We start from the raw sequence: 16,406 nt of genomic DNA on the forward strand, positions 1-16,406 counted from the left end.
CCGCTCTCCCTCCGCCGTGCAGCCCTGCTGCTGCTGCTCCGCTGCGGAAGCCGTGCTGCCCCGCACCGGCTCGGTCGCGCCACCCCCCCTCCAGCCTGCGCCGCCCAGCCTGGTGCTGCCCCGCCGTGGCCTCGCCGGTGCCATCGCCGGCGCCCGGCGCCCCTCCGTGCCCGCTGGCCCTCGTGCGGGTCGGGCACCTCCAGCGCCCCATCGTCCGCACCCGCACGCCCGCGCGCCCGCTAACCCGCATGGACCCCCTGGGCCTATGACACATGGGCCCTGCCTAGAACGTTTTTTTATATAAAAAAAATAAAATAAGAAGAAAATAAATAAATAAAATTAAGTAAATAATTACTTAATTAGTTAATCAATTAATTAAGTTAACTAATCTTGTTTAATTAATCTAATTGACTAGTTAGTTTAATTAAATGGTAATTAGTTTAGCTAAATCTTAGTTAACCTAAAACAGAGCATGACAGGTGGGTCCCATTGGACCCACGCGTCAGTTTGACCCAGTCAACCCCTGTTGACTGCTAATGTCAGCATGACATCATGCTGACGTCATAATTCCATTTTTCGAATTAAATAATTAATTGATCAAATTCCAGAAATTAATAAAATCTTTTAAAAAATCATATCTTTTAATCCGTAACTCGGATTAAAATAATTTCAACATGAAAGTTGCTCAGAACGACGAGACGATTCCGGATACGCAGCCCGTTCGTCCACCACACACCCCTAAACTATCGAACCTGCAACTTTCCCCCTCCGGCTCCTCTGCCCGAAAACACGAAACCCCGGGAATACTTTCCCGGATGTTTTTCCCCCTTCACCGGTATCACCTACTACCGCGTTAGGGCACACCGAACACCGCGTATTGCCTTGTTATATTTTGTGATGCTTTGTTTGCTCTGTATTCATTATTTCTTCCCCCTCTTCTCTCCGGTAGACTACGAGACCGACGCTGCTGCTGACCAGTTCGACTACGGAGTTGACGAACCCTCTCTCTTGCCAGAGCAACCAGGCAAGCCCCCCCTTTGATCACCAGATATCGCCTACTCTTCTCTATACTGCTTGCATTAGAGTAGTGTAGCATGTTACTGCTTTCCGTTAATCCTATTCTGATGCATAGCCTGACATTGTTACTACACCTGTTGATACCTTACCTGCAATCCTAAATGCTTAGTATAGGATGCTAGTTTATCATCATTGGCCCTACATTCTTGTCAGTCTGCCTTGCTATACTATCGGGCCGTGATCACTTGGGAGGTGATCACGGGTATATACTATACATACATACATACTATACAGATGGTGACTAAAGTCGGGTCAGCTCATTGAGTACCCGCAAGTGATTCTGACGAGGGGGCTAAAAGGACAGGTGGCTCCATCCCGGTAGAGGTGGGCCTGGGTTCCCGACGGCCCCCGACTGTTACTTTGTGGCGGAGCGGCAGGGCAGGTTGAGACCACCTAGGAGACAGGTGGGCCTGGCCCTGTTTGGCGTTCGCGGATACTTAACACGCTTAACGAGATCTTGGTATTTGATCTGAGTCGGCTACGAGCCTATACGCACTAACCATCTACGCGGGAGTAGTTATGGGTATCCCGGCGTCGTGGTATCAGCCGAAGCCTTCTTGACGTCAGCGGCTGAGTGGCGCGCGCCGGGTTGGACTGCGTTAACGCAACTTCCTTTGTAATGGAGGTTGCTAGGTCTGCTCACCGGCCGCGTACGCAACGTGCAGATGTGCAATGGGCGATGGGCCCAGACCCCTGCGCGCATAGGATTTAGACCGGCGTGCTGACCTCTCTGTTGTGCCTAGGTGGGGCTGCGACGTGTTGATCTTCCGCGGCCGGGCATGACCCAGGAAAGCGTGTCCGGCCAAATGGGATCGAGCGTGTTGGGTTATGTGGTGCACCCCTGCAGGGAAGTTAATCTATTCGAATAGCCGTGATCTTCGGTAACAGGACGACTTGGAGTTGTACCTTGACCTTATGACAACTAGAACCGGATACTTAATAAAACACACCCTTCCAAGTTCCACAGACAGCCCGGTGATCGCTTTTCCGCAGGGCGACGAGGAGAGGATCGCCGGGTAGGGTTATGCTATGCGATGCTACTGGAGATGCTACTTGGAGATGCTACTTGGAGATGCTACTTGGAGGACTTCAATCTACCCTCTTCTACATGCTGTAAGGCGGAGGCTGCCAGAAGCGTAGTCTTCGACAGGATTAGCTATCCCCCTCTTATTCTGGCATTCTGCAGTTCAGTCCACTGATTTGGCCTCCTTACACATATACCCATGCATATGTAGTGTAGCTCCTTTCTTGCGAGTACTTTGGATGAGTACTCACGGTTGCTTTTCTCCCTCTTTTCCCCCTTTCCCTTCTACCTGGTTGTCGCAACCAGATGCTGGAGCCCTGGAGCCAGACGCCACCATCGACGACGACCCCCTACTACACCGGAGGTGCCTACTACTACGTGCAGCCCGCTGACGACGACCAAGAGTAGTTAGGAGGATCCCAGGCAGGAGGCCTGCGCCTCTTTCGATCTGTATCCCAGTTTGTGCTAGCCTTCTTAAGGCAAACTTGTTTAACTTATGTCTGTACTCAGATATTGTTGCTTCCGCTGACTCGTCTATGATCGAGCACTTGTATTCGAGCCCTCGAGGCCCCTGGCTTGTATTATGATGCTTGTATGACTTATTTTATTTGTAGAGTTGTGTTGTGATATCTTCCCGTGAGTCCCTGATCTTGATCGTACACATTTGCGTGCATGAATAGTGTACGATTGAATCGGGGGCGTCACAACCTTGTCTTTTACGGCACCAAAGTGAATGGTTTACTCTTTATCATACTAACATATCTCACGAAGTTCCATTATGTTTTGTGTGGTTGAAGTTTTCAAGTTTTGGGTGAGATACCGATAGGAGGAGAATAAGGAGTGGAAATACCCTAAGCTTGGGGATGCCCAAGGCACCCCAAGGTAATATTCAAGGAAGACTCAAGCGCCTAAGCTTGGGGATGCCCTGGAAGGCATCCCCTCTTCCGTCTTCAAAACTATCGGTATACCTTACTCGGAGCTATATTTTTATTCGTCACATGATATGTATTTTGCTTGGAGAGTATTTTCAATTTTACTTGCTGTTTGAATAAAATCATTGGATTTGAAATATTGAATAAAAAAGGAACCCTCCCATGGCTAGTTAATCATTTGACTACTCAGTTTCCTTCACTCATATCTTTTGGAGTAGTTTGTTATTTACTCATGTGCTTCATGTATATCCTATGAGTAAACGGGGGAATGAATTGAATGTCATAAATCTGAATTTCTCTATGTTTCATATGCTTATAACATGGATAGTAATGACTTCACATATAAAGAGTATGAGGCATAAAAGTTGTTGAGAGTTGGCAAACGTATTTTTGGTCATCGTTGCAATTAATAGGAAGTAATAAGGAAAGAGAGGTTCACATACAAATATATTATCTTGGACATCTTTTATGATTGTGAAGCACTCATTAAGTATGGCATGCTAAAAGAGTTGATGTTTGACAAGGAAGACAACGTAATGGTTTATGTTTTCTCACATCTCAGTTAAAGTATATTATCATTGACCTTCCAAATATGTTGAGCTTGCCTTTCCCCCTCATGCTAGCCAAATTCCTTGCACCAAGTAAAGATACTACTTGTGCTTCCAAATATCCTTAAACCCAGTTTTGCCATGAGAGTCCACCATACCTACCTATGGATTGAGTAAGATCCTTCAAGTAAGTTGTCATGTTGCAGGCAATAAAAATTGCTATCTAAATATGTATGATTTATTAGTGCAGAGAAAATAAGCTTTGTACGATCTTGTTGTGGAAGCAATAAAAGCGACAGACTGCATAATAAAGGTCCACATACAAGGGGCAATATAAAGTGACGTTATTTTTCATTAAGATTTTATGCATCCAACCCTAAACGCACATGACAATCTCTGCTTCCCTCTGCGAAGGGCCTATCTTTCACTTTATGTTTTTACTTTATGCTTGAGTCAAGGTGATCCTCACCTTTCCCTTTTTTATCCTTTGGCAAGCTCCTCGTGTTTGAAAGATCATGATATATATATCCAATTGGATGTAAGTTAGCATGGGCTATTATTGTTGACATCACCTAAAGGTGAATACGTTGGGAGGCAACACAATAAGCCCCTATCTTTCTCAGTGTCCGGCTGAAACTCCATAACCACAAGTATTGCGTGAGTGTTAGCAATTGTACAAGACTATATGATAGTTGAGTATGTGGACTTGCTGAAAAGCTCTATTCTTGACTCTTTCTGATGTTATGATAAATTGCAATTGCTTCAATGACTGAGATTATAGTTTGTTAGTTCTCAATGAAGTTTCTGAACCATACTTGACATTGTGAATAGACTGTTACTTGATCATGAAAAGTTTTATGAGATAAGCTACTATTATGACACATATTGATGCTAGAAAAGGTGATTGCAATTATCATTGATCAAAATTGTGCACCTGCTAGCATTCACACTTCATAAATTATTTCTTTTATCATTTACCTACTCGAGGACGAGCAGGAATTAAGCTTGGGGATGCTGATACGTCTCCAACGTATCTATAATTTATGAAGTATTCATGCTATTATATTATCCATCTATGATGTTTTATATGCATTTATATACCATTTTATATGATTTTTGGGACTAACCTATTAACCTAGAGCCCAGTGCTAGTTTCTGTTTTCTCCTTGTTTTTGAGTTTTACAGAAAAGGAATACCAAGCGGAGTCCAATTGACGTGCCAATTTTTGACATTTTTTTATGGACCAAAAGAAGACCATGGAGCATCAGAGTTGGGCCAGAAGAGTCTCGGGCTGCCCACGAGAGTGGGGGGCGTGCCCACCCCCCTAGGGCGCGCCCCCCTATCTTGTGGACAGCTCGGAGACCCCCGTGACGTTAAACCAACGCCAAAAATTCCTATAAATACAGAAACCTTTGGGAATTAACCTAGATCGGAAGTTCCGCCGCCGCAAGCCTCTGTAGCCACGAGAAATCAATCTAGGCCCTCTCCGGCACCCCGCCGGAGGGGGCCATCATCATCGTAGGCCATGGAGGAAGATCTCAGAGGGGCCATCATCGCCATGAAGGCCAAGGACCAGAGGAGGAAAGCCATGGAGGAGGAAGCACAAGGGGGAGAACCTCTCCTCCTCTCTCTTGGTGGCACCGGAGTGCCATCGGGAGGGGAATCATCGCTGCGGTGATCGTCTTTATCAACATCACCATCATCATCTCTTTTACGCGGTCCACTCTCCCGCACCCCACTGTAATCCCTACTTGAACATGGTGCTCTATGCCGCATATTATGATTCAATGATGTGTTGCCATCCTATGATGTTTTGAGTAGATATTATTTGTCCTTGGGTTGATTGATGGTCTAGATTGGTATGAGTTGTATGTTTTATCTTGGTGCTGTCCTATGGTGCCCTCCATGTCGCGCAAGCGTGAGGGGTTCCCGCTGTAGGGTGTTGCAATACGTTCATGATTCACTTATAGTGGGTTGGTGAGTGACTGAAACAGTTGTTGCGTATGGGAATAAAGAGGACTTGATGCTTTAATGCTATGGTTGGGTTTTACCTTAATGATCTTTAGTAGTTGCGGACGCTTGCTAGAGTTCCAATCATAAGTGCATATGATCCAAGTAGAGAAAGTATGTTAGCTTATGCCTCTCCCTCATATGAAATTGCAATGGCGACTATCGGTCTTGTTAACAATTGCCTAGGACAATTCCGCAGACCAATCCATCATTATTCCACACTCGCTATTTATATTATTTAGTAATATATTCTAAGTTTATGATAACAACACCTACTTTTATATTTTAGCTCTCCTATATCATACAAAGTTATCCTCTTTATACCCACGACACAGTTTTATTTCTTGTTTCTACTTGGAAGCAAACGTTCAGTGCACGTAGAGTCATATCAGTGGCAGATAGGGCTTGAGAGAATATTGATGTTACCTTTAGCTCCTTGTGGGTTCGACACTCCATACTTATCACTTCCACCTTTGGGAATTGCTATGATGATTCCCTGCACTTGGGGATTATCACCCAGCTGTAGGCCCACCAGGTGAACCAGTTGAGACTGGTGTTCCTTCTCCTGCACGTACAGGAGAACCAACCAAAATTGGTGTTTCTTCACCATCACGTGTGTGGTGTTTCTAGCCAACCTCCACACCACGTGGGCTTCCTATCCTAGTAGATGAGCCACCTCCACCTCTATAAATACTCTAAACTCCCCAAAACCCTAGGGGAGTCGATGAAATACAGTTTCAGCCACCGCAAGTTCCAGAACCACGAGATCCAATCTAGAGGCCTTTTCCAGCACTCTGTCAGAGGGGGCAACGATCACGGAGGGGTTCTTCATCATCCTTGTTGCACCTACGATGATACGTGAGTAGTTTACCCCAGACCTACTGGTCCGTAGCTAGGTGCTAGATGACTTCTTCTCTCTTTATGATCTTCAATACAATGTTCTCCTCGATGTTCTTGGAGATCTATTTGATGTAACTCTTTCTTGCGCTGTGTTTGTTGGGATCCGGTGAATTGTGGCTTTATGATCAGTTCTATCCATGAATATTATTTGAGTCTTTTTTGAACTCTTATATGCATGATTATTATAGCCTCGTATTTCTTCTCCAAAATTTTGGTTTGGTTTGGTCAACTACATTAATTTTTCTTGCCATGGGAAGAGGTGCTTTGTGATGGGTTCGATCTTGCGGTGCTCAATATCAATGACAGAAAGAGACATGAAACACATTATTGTTGCTATTAAGGATAAAAAGATGAGGTCTATTCCTACATGAGTAGATCTTGTCTACATCACGTCATCGTTCTTATTGCATTATTCCATTTTTCCATGAATTTAATACACTAGATGCATGTTGGATAGCGGTCGCTGTGTGAAGTAATAGTAGTAGATAGGGCTAGACCAAAAGCTCATAGCTCGCGAGCTTAATGAGCGCTCGATAGTTCGGCTCGTTAAGCTCGTAGCTCGCTTCTTAATGAACAAAGCCAATCATTGATTTTAGCTCTTTAAGCTTAACGAGCAAGCTAACGAGTTTCACGAGTAGCTCGTTAAGCTCGTTAGTAACAACACAACACATATTTTCATATTACATGACAAACTTTTTGTAGCATCTCAGACCATCTATTTAATCTAATCGATATATGAGGCAACAAACTACTCTATTTCTTTTTGTAGTCACCATATTTCATCTTGAAAACCATACCTACACATTCATCATGTATATCGTAACACATTATAATATATTAACGAGCGCTCACGAGCTTAACGAGCTTCAAACGAGCCGAGCCGAACAGGGTTTTCTGCTCGCTAATCTTAACGAGCTTAACGAGCCGAGCCTTAACGAGCATGAGCTTAACGAGTACGAGCTTAACGAGCCGAGCTACTCGTTAGTCCAGCCCTAGTAGTAGATGCAGGCAGGAGTCGGTCTACTAATCTTGGACGTGATGCCTATATACATGATCATTACCTTGGATATTGTCATGATTATTCGCTTTTCTATCAATTTCCCAACAGTAATTTGTTTACACACCATACACTATTTTCTTGAGAGAAGCCTCGAGTGAAAACTATGACCCCGGGTCTATTTTCCTATCATATTAAAACCAAAAATACCTTGCTGCACTTTTCATTTATTTATTTTATTTTATGTTTTTGTTAGATCTATTTATCAAATCCCATACAATTTAATTTATCTCAATACCATAGAGGGATTGACAACCCCTCTTACGCGTTGGGTTGCAAGTACTTGTTATTTGTGTGCATGTGCTGTTTACATAGTGTTGGCTGGTCCTCCTACTGGATTGATAACCTTGGTTTCATAACTGAGGAAAATACTTACCATTGCAGTGCTGCAGCATCCCTTCCTCTTTGGGAAATACCAACGCAGATACAAGCAATCAAGAAGAATTTCTAGCGGCGTTGCCGGGGAGGATCAAGTCAAGATAGTCTCCCGTTCACGTGTCAATTTCTGCGTCGTTGCCGAGGAGACATCATCAACATCACCCAATCACAAATCTCATCTCATTGCAATTACTTTATTTTCCATTTGGCTATCGTTTTCATCTCCTCCACTTCTCAAAAGTTTTTGTAAAAATACAAAAATAGTTTTCGTTTGCCTTTTTGCTTCTTTGCTATTTTTGCTTGTGTTGCCATGTGCCTTCTATTTGCTTGCATCTTCGATTGGTAAAAATCTATTGATATGGATCCTCATCCACTTGCTAATATTTTTAAAAGATCCAATTATGATGAACCAATTGCTAGTGAATTGAGTTCACTAGATTATATTTATGAAGTTTTGCTTGAGATTCGTGAATCTGAAAATTGTGATGAAGTGTTAAAAGAAGAAATTTATAAAGTGATTCACGATATCTCCTTGAATGAAAATCATGATTGCAATGATGTTATTGTAAATTTTATTAATGTTGATTGTGCTAATAATATGCAAAACCCTAAGCTTGGGGATGCTAATTTTGCTTTATCCACTACTTATTGCAATGATCATGATTGCGCTGATTCTTCTTGTGATCTTGAAAAGTTATTTAAGCCTCATGATGAATATGTTAGTGATAATAATATTTGCAATAATATTGTAAGTGGGTTTGGAAGAGCGTCAACTTTAGGTAAAAATAATGCCACATATTTGGAGAGTGTTCAATCTCATGTTTTTTTTTATAAAAGTGGGTTTGGAGAGGTCATGACTTTAGTTGATGTTAATCCCACCATCTTGGAAGATTATAAGACTTTTATGCATGAGGATCATGATGAGAAAATTTTATATGATAGATACACTACTAGGAAAAACCTTATACATAGAAGTTTATCAGTAGCGCGGTTGAAAAATGGGCGCTACTACTAATTAGTAGTAGCGAGGGGTATAAAAACCGCGCTACTAGTAAGTTGATAGTAGTAGCGAGGGGTATAAACCCGCGCTGCTACTAAATGGTCTCCAACAATACCCCCGGGATAGGCCATAGTAGTAGCGTGGGGTATAAAACCGGCGCTACTACTAAGTAAGTAGTAGTAGCACAGGTAAGACCGCCATGCTACTACTAAGCGTTTCCACCCCGGCACGATCCACACTCCCACCCCACCACCACCTCCCACCCCACCAACCGTCCCACACCACCCACCCCCCGTTTGTCTCAAAAAAAAAACCACGCAGCCCGATCCAGATCCCCAACCTCCTCTCCTCTCCCAACTCACTCACCGTCGGCCTCCCTTCCACCTCCTCTCCTCCGTCCGTCCGCCCCCATGCCCCCCGCCGCGTGCGCCATGCCGGAGGCCGCGTGCCGGTCGCTCCCCATCTTGCACCGCTGCCCGCCCCCGCCCCCCTCCGCCGCGCACGTGCCCGCCCGCGTTCAGCTGCGGCGAGATCCCAACAGGGCAAACGGGGGCGGCCAGCCGCAGTCGTGTTCGTTCACATACCAGAGCTCCTTGGTGACTTATGGTGGAATTAATGGAGCCTACTACACGGCTTCCAAGACCCGGAGGAGCGGCAGCGATGGGGTAGGCAAATTACTGATGAGGGACTAGTTCACTTTATTCGGTCGATTTCTGGTGATCAGAAGTGGTGCTGATTAGTGTGTTTCATGCAGATTACTGTCGAAGAAAGCAAGGAAGCAGACACTACCACTAAAGAGGCCACTCATAGGATCTCCAGGGGAATTCATGATAAGGTAACCAGATGGCCCCTTGATATGTTCATTGACCTACTAAATAATTAGAGTCATATTGAGTAACTCTATGCACATTGGATTGAAACATAAATCTAATTTGTTCTTTAGAGGCTGGCCTGTTTATGATACAGAGTCAGATTATCAGATAGTCAATTGAATCAGAAATGATGGCATGTATTAATTCTACTATCCAAAGCTTAGATTATATCTAGTGATTATGAGTTTGCACCTATTTTCCCTTGTACTCCCTCTGTAAACAAATATAAGAGCGTTTATAACCTATTTTAGTGATCTAAACGCTCTTATATTTCTTTACGGAGGGAGTATTAATCAATTGAGCCAGAAGCTGTGACATGTATAAATTGTCTGTCTAGCTAAGATTATATCTGGTGAATTTGAGTCTGTGGCTCATTTTCCTTGCATTAATTTATGTTAGGGACACTCAGTAACAAGGAAGCTGAAATCAGATGGGAAGGTGGACAGTACACAGATACTGCACAATCTCAATGAAGGTTTGTTTTATTTTTCTAGCCTTCCCTACTCTAATGTGCCCACAATACACTTCTTATATGTCATTAACAATGTTTTTCTATACAAATGAGTTACCTGGATTTGAAGAATCATGGAAGGGCAATGCTGGACCGCACTTACCAGGCTGGAACCAAAATGTTGGTATATCTAATGGTGACAACCCTGGTAAGCAATATCCATCTCTTGTCTCGTCATGACATGCACAAATTTCCTGTCATCATTGTTGACTTGCCCGTCAATTAGAATGGTACCAACTGCACACAGATATTGCAGTATTTTTTCTCTGGCAGAAAATTTATCTCCTGCATCTTAAAATTGGCTGGAAATGACAAAAGAAAATGCATTCAAGTAGCTAAAGTAGAAAGGGATTAGATTGGACATTTCCATGTGAACAGCTTCCTTGTGGGGCATCAATTACAATTGCAGTGCTGGAGAAAAATTGTTAGATATTATTGATTGCTCAAATATGAAGTTGGACTGAGAAGTTGGACATGTGAAATGTTTTTGGTGCATGTTCAGCAAATGTTAACATGATCCAACTTGAAACTGAAACTAGTTACTCCCTGGAGGCTGGATGATGCTCTACAGGGTGATTATTTGGTTCTATGAGGTCTGTCTTGATGAGATGTAAAGACTAGGGTCCAGTTCCAGTTTTTTATTTAGCTTTGACTTTTGTTTACTGGGTTTTCCGCGGACTTGAAAGATCAAATGAAGTGCCAGATAACCTGTTCACAAGTGTTGATGTGGCGGTTGTCATTTTCATCAAGTATGACAAACTGACTGATGGGAAATTATGCATTGATGAAGTATTACTGTATGTTATGGTCAAATGTAGCAAGATAATTAGATGAATATACAATTGTGGACCTGATAATAAACAGGGCATTGTTGCACAAATTTGCTGTTCTTCCTAGCATTACAACTACAATTTGCGATTAAACGGACACCATGTGGTTCTTTAAATATGTTGATTGACTTGTACTTGCTGAGATGATTTGTCTAATACATCATGGCAGCATCATTTATATATTTGTGAGCATACTAATTTGCATGGCGCTGCCCTCTCTAACCATTAAGTCTGTACTGATTGATTCACAACAGGTAACCGTGGTGCCAACGGTGCCAGGCAGCCTGCATAGAACTGGGCGTTCCCTGGAATGCAGCAATAGCGCGATCCAAGAATGCAGCAACAGCACTATCCAAGGAGGCGCGACAACGGGCAGCCAAAGCCAAAGTCATCACGGACCATCCCAATCTCCTGAAGGGTGAAGAGAGGCCCGAGGAGGCGTGATGGGTGGGTTGCCGTGTGCTTATAGCTTCAATTGTGCATTACGGCTTAAATAAGAATCTCTGGAAAAAAATGTTGCACATTGGCATCTACATGTACCGCATTTTTTTCGTGCCATTCTTCTGAAGAATCTGAAGTTTCGGAACCTTTGTTTGTACTGCTGCAGGGTTCTGGTAGAGACAATGACGGTCGTTGAGAGGTTCATGGACTGGACGGTGTCGTGGCTGCCGATGTACAAAGAAGGGAAGCTGCTGCTCATTCTCTACCTCTGTCACCCCAACACACGGGTAAGCAGTCGACCAGACACCCCGAGCCCGAGAGATGGTCAACATTCAGATATACTTGATTCAATATGTGGCTAATTTTGAATCTGAATCTCAATGATGTTTGGGTTTCAGAGTGCGGGGAGCGGGGCACGTGTACGATGGCTTCCTCCGTCCACTGGTGGCGAGGCACAAGGATGACATCGACTGGTCCAGTTGGAGCTGAGGGCCAGAGCGAGGGACGTGACTGCGTCGCAACTCAAGGTGGCGGCTGCCGCCAGTTAGTTGTGGCTCTTTGAGGCTATCCAATGTGTTTCATCACAGCTGCAGGCCGCGAGATCAGGCTGGGCAGGCGCCACACATTGACGAGTGGTCCAATTTTCGAATCGGGCCATAACAACTTACGTAGGTAGTTGCTTATGTAACTGTGCGATAGAATGGAATTATACATGAGTTGTTGCTACAAGGAGGAACGTAGTTGCTTATGTAATTGTGCGACAGAATGAAATTATACATGAGTTGCTGCTACAATGAGGAACTGGAGAAGACACGACAACTATGTGATAGAATGAATTTGGTTGATTTTATTTATTTTTAATTCCTAATAAGTTAGTAGTGGCGTGGGGATAAAATGGCGTGCTACTAGTATTTAGGATACTAGTAGCGTTGGGACTATAGACAAGCTACTACTATTTCATTAGTAGTAGCGCGGTTCATAATAGCAGTAGCGCGGATTGAACCCTCGCTGCTACTAAAAAAGTTAGTAGTAGCGCGGATACGACCCACGCTACTACTAACTTTTAGCTGTAGCGCGATACTAGTAGCGCGAGTACCCGCGCTACTAGTAGCCATTTTACCCGCGCTGCTAGTAGCCTTTTCCCTAGTAGTGATATATTGTTGAATTTGATTATGATCCTACATGTAATTAATATGAGAAGGGAAACTATGGTTGTACAAATTTCCATCTTGCTAAATTACCTCTCGTCATGTTTAGATTGCTATTGTTTCTCTCCTCTTCCTTGCATATGCTAGTTTTTGCTTGCCTTGATAATTTGTTTGCCTATAAAATGCCTATCCATAGGAAGTATGTTAGACTTAAATTTGTTATTCACATGCTAAATGATGCTCTTTTTGTGCTTCAATTTTTTGTCTTTCGTGTGAGCATCATTAAAATTATCAATGCCTAGCTAAGAGGCTTTAAAGAAAAGCGCTTGTTGGGAGACAACCCAATGAATAAAATATTTTTCTCTTTTTATTTATGTTCTTGTGTGTTTACACAACTATGCTACTGTTATGATTGTGTATTTGTGTTTAAATAGTGTTTGTTCCAAGTAAAGCCTTTAGGATCATGTTGGGTGATAGTTGATTTGATCTTGTTGGAAAACAGAAAATTTTGTGTCCAGTAGCACAATTTTTTAAATCCAGAAGCGACGAAAAATTCTGAATTTTTTACACAAGATGGATATAAAATTGTCCTACGTTGTCCTAATTTTTAAGATTTTTTTGGAGTTATGGAAGTATGGTTAAAGTACAGATTACTACAGACTGTTCTGTTTTTGACAGATTCTGTTTTCGTTGCATTGTGTGCTTATTTTGATGAATCTATGGATTGTATCGGGGGGTATAAGCCATGGTAAAGTTAGAATACAATAGGTATAATGCAATAACAAAATATGAATGGGTTTGCAACAATACTTAAAGTGGTGATTTGCTTTATTATACTAACGGATCTCATGAAGGTTTTGTTAAGTTTTGTGTGATTGAAGTTTTCAAGTTTTGGGTGAGATCACGATGGATGAAGGAGTAAGGAGTGAAAAGAGCCTAAGATTGGGGATGCCCATGGCATCCCGAGGTAATATTCAAGGAGAACCAAGCAATTAAGCTTGGGGGTGCCACGGAAAGCATCTCCTCTTTCTTGTAACGACCATCAATGTTTTTACTTGGAGCTATATTTTTATTCGTCACATATCATGAGTTTTGCTTAGTGCATCTTGTATTATATAGGTCTTTGCTTGTTTTGGTTTTTAGTTTGCCACGATCATCCTTGCTGGAGACACCTATTTGAGAGAGTCATAATGATGCTATGACTTGTTAGAATTACTCTATGTGCTTCACTCAAATTTTTTGAGCTATTGAATTGCTTTAGTACTTCACTTATATATTTTTGAGCATGATGGCGGTTTAATTTTTGAAGAAATGCTCTCATGCTTCACTTTGATTATTTTGAGAGTTGTAAATTTTGAAGAAATATGTGCTCCCATGCTTCACTTAAATTTATTTGAGAGCTTGTTAGTAGCCACGGTAATATATGAAATCAGTCCCAAAGTGATAGATATTTAAGGGGGATAAAATCAAATTTTCATGAAGATCGTTGCATATTAAAAACTTGATTCCTTGTAATAGTTTTGAGACCTGGAGATTGTAATATTTGAGTCATGTTGGTGAGTAATTGTGTTTTAGTAAGAACATTGGTGTTAAGGTTTGTGACTCCCTATGCGAGAATGAAAGCCAATAATTATGCAATGAACTTACATCCTACTTGTGGTGCATTATTTGGTGTAATTTATGTTTAATGATCGTTTTCATTTCTTGGTTGGTCGCTTCTCAATCTATTTGTTAGCATCCATTTGTACTAAAAGGGAATAATGCTTGTGCATCCAACTCCTTAAATCCAAAGTTGTGGAAAATGAGTCCACCACACCTAACAATATGAGGTATTTCCATGCCGTTCCAAGTAAATTTGTATGTGCCAACTCTAATTTTCAAAATGAATTTTCTTATTGTGTGCCCGTACCGCTCATAAAGCGGCAGGGGGTGGCCAATATTTTCCATGCTAGATATGTTATTCTCAAGATGAGTGTTTATTCACTTGCCTTTGCACGAGAGTGTGGCAGGTAGGGATGCCAAGCCCGAAATGATAACAAAATTATTTATATGTTGTTCATAATAAATTCCTTGGAAAGTGTTGGTATGGAAGGCACCCCCGTGGATATGGCTAGCCATGGATTGTGAAAGAATGGTGGAAAAGAAATAAACGTTATTTTATGTTTGGGAGGCGCCCATGATTAATCTAGCATTGAAAGTATTGGGAATTCTTGGCCGTTTTTGTTGACAGGAAAAGCATGCCTCTCAAAATAATTTTATCTCTCAATTTAAGCTTTGAGCTCTAGCACCTCCACAAATCTCTGCTTCCCTCTGTGAAGGGCCTATCTATTTACTTTATGCAATTTTTATTTTTATTGAGTCTCCATCTTCTGTTATAAAGCACCAAGTAGGGAACACTATTATCATACTTGTGCATTGCTAATAGTTAATATTTGAGTGTGTTTCATGAGCGGATCAATGACTAAGCATAATGGGCTCGGGATAGCTTTCTTTAGTGTTGATATTTTGAAAGACATGGTTGCTTGTTGATATGCTTGAGTATTGATATCCTCATGTCAATTATAGACTATTTCTTTGAATCACCTAAAGTCCAAATGTCCATGCTACAAAAGAAAAGAATATGTGATGAACATGTTAGGCAACATTCCACATCAAAAATCTGTTTTTATCATTTACCTACTCGAGGACGAGCAAAAATTAAGCTTGGGGATGCTGATACATATCCAACATATCTATAATTTTTTATTGTTCCATGATGTTACATTATCAATCTTGGATGTTTTATATTCATTTACTAGCAACTTTATATCATTTTTTGGGACTAACTTATTGACATAGTGCTCAATGCCAGTTGCTGTTTTTTGCTTGTTTTTAACTTCGTAGAAAATCAATACCAAACGAAGTCCAAATACAATGAAACTTTTTGGATTTTTTTCTGCACAGAAGACACCCAGGGAGCCAAAGGAGCACACAAGAGGAGGCCCGTGGGGGCCACTAGGCACCAGGGCACGCCAGAGGCCCCAGGCACGCCCTAGTGGTTAGTGGAGCCTACGGGAAGCTTCTCCGCCGACATCCACCTCTATAAATACTCTAAAATCCCAAAAACCCTGGGGGAGTGGATGAAATACAATTTCAGCCGCCGCAAGTTCTAGAACCACGAGATCTAATCTAGAGGCCTTTTCAGGCACTTTGCCCGAGGGGCATCGATCATGGAGACGTTCTTCATCATCCTTGTTGCCCCTCCGATGATGCGTGAGTAGTTTACCACAGACTTACGGGTCCGTATCTAGTAGCTATATGGTTTCTTCTCTCTTGTTCCTCTACACAATGTTCTCCTCAATGTTCTTGGGGATCTATTTGATGTACCTTTTTTTTGCGGTGTGTTTGTTGTGATCCGGTGAATTGTGTGTCTCCAATGTATCTATAATTTTTTATTGTTCCATGCTATTATATTACCCTTTTGGATGTTTATGGGCTTTATTTTACACATTTATATCATTTTTGGGACTAACCTACTAACCGGAGGCCCAGCCCGTATTGCTGTTTTTTTGCCTATTTCAGTATTTCGAAGAAAAGGAATATCAAACGGAGTTCAAATGGAATGAACCCTTCGGGAGCGTGATTTTTGGAAGGAACGTGATCCAGAGGACTTGGAGTGCAAGCCAAGCAGCAGCCGAG

General features: G+C 42.2%; 1 pseudogene; it reads left to right on the forward strand.

Moving 5' to 3' along the window:
* Window positions 1–9,336: 9,336 nt before the first annotated feature.
* LOC119361398 lies at window positions 9,337–11,554 on the forward strand (annotated as a pseudogene).
* The last annotated feature ends 4,852 nt before the right edge of the window (window positions 11,555–16,406 follow it).

Source organism: Triticum dicoccoides, chromosome 2B, assembly GCF_002162155.2.
Source record: "Triticum dicoccoides isolate Atlit2015 ecotype Zavitan chromosome 2B, WEW_v2.0, whole genome shotgun sequence".
NCBI lineage: Eukaryota > Viridiplantae > Streptophyta > Magnoliopsida > Poales > Poaceae > Triticum > Triticum dicoccoides.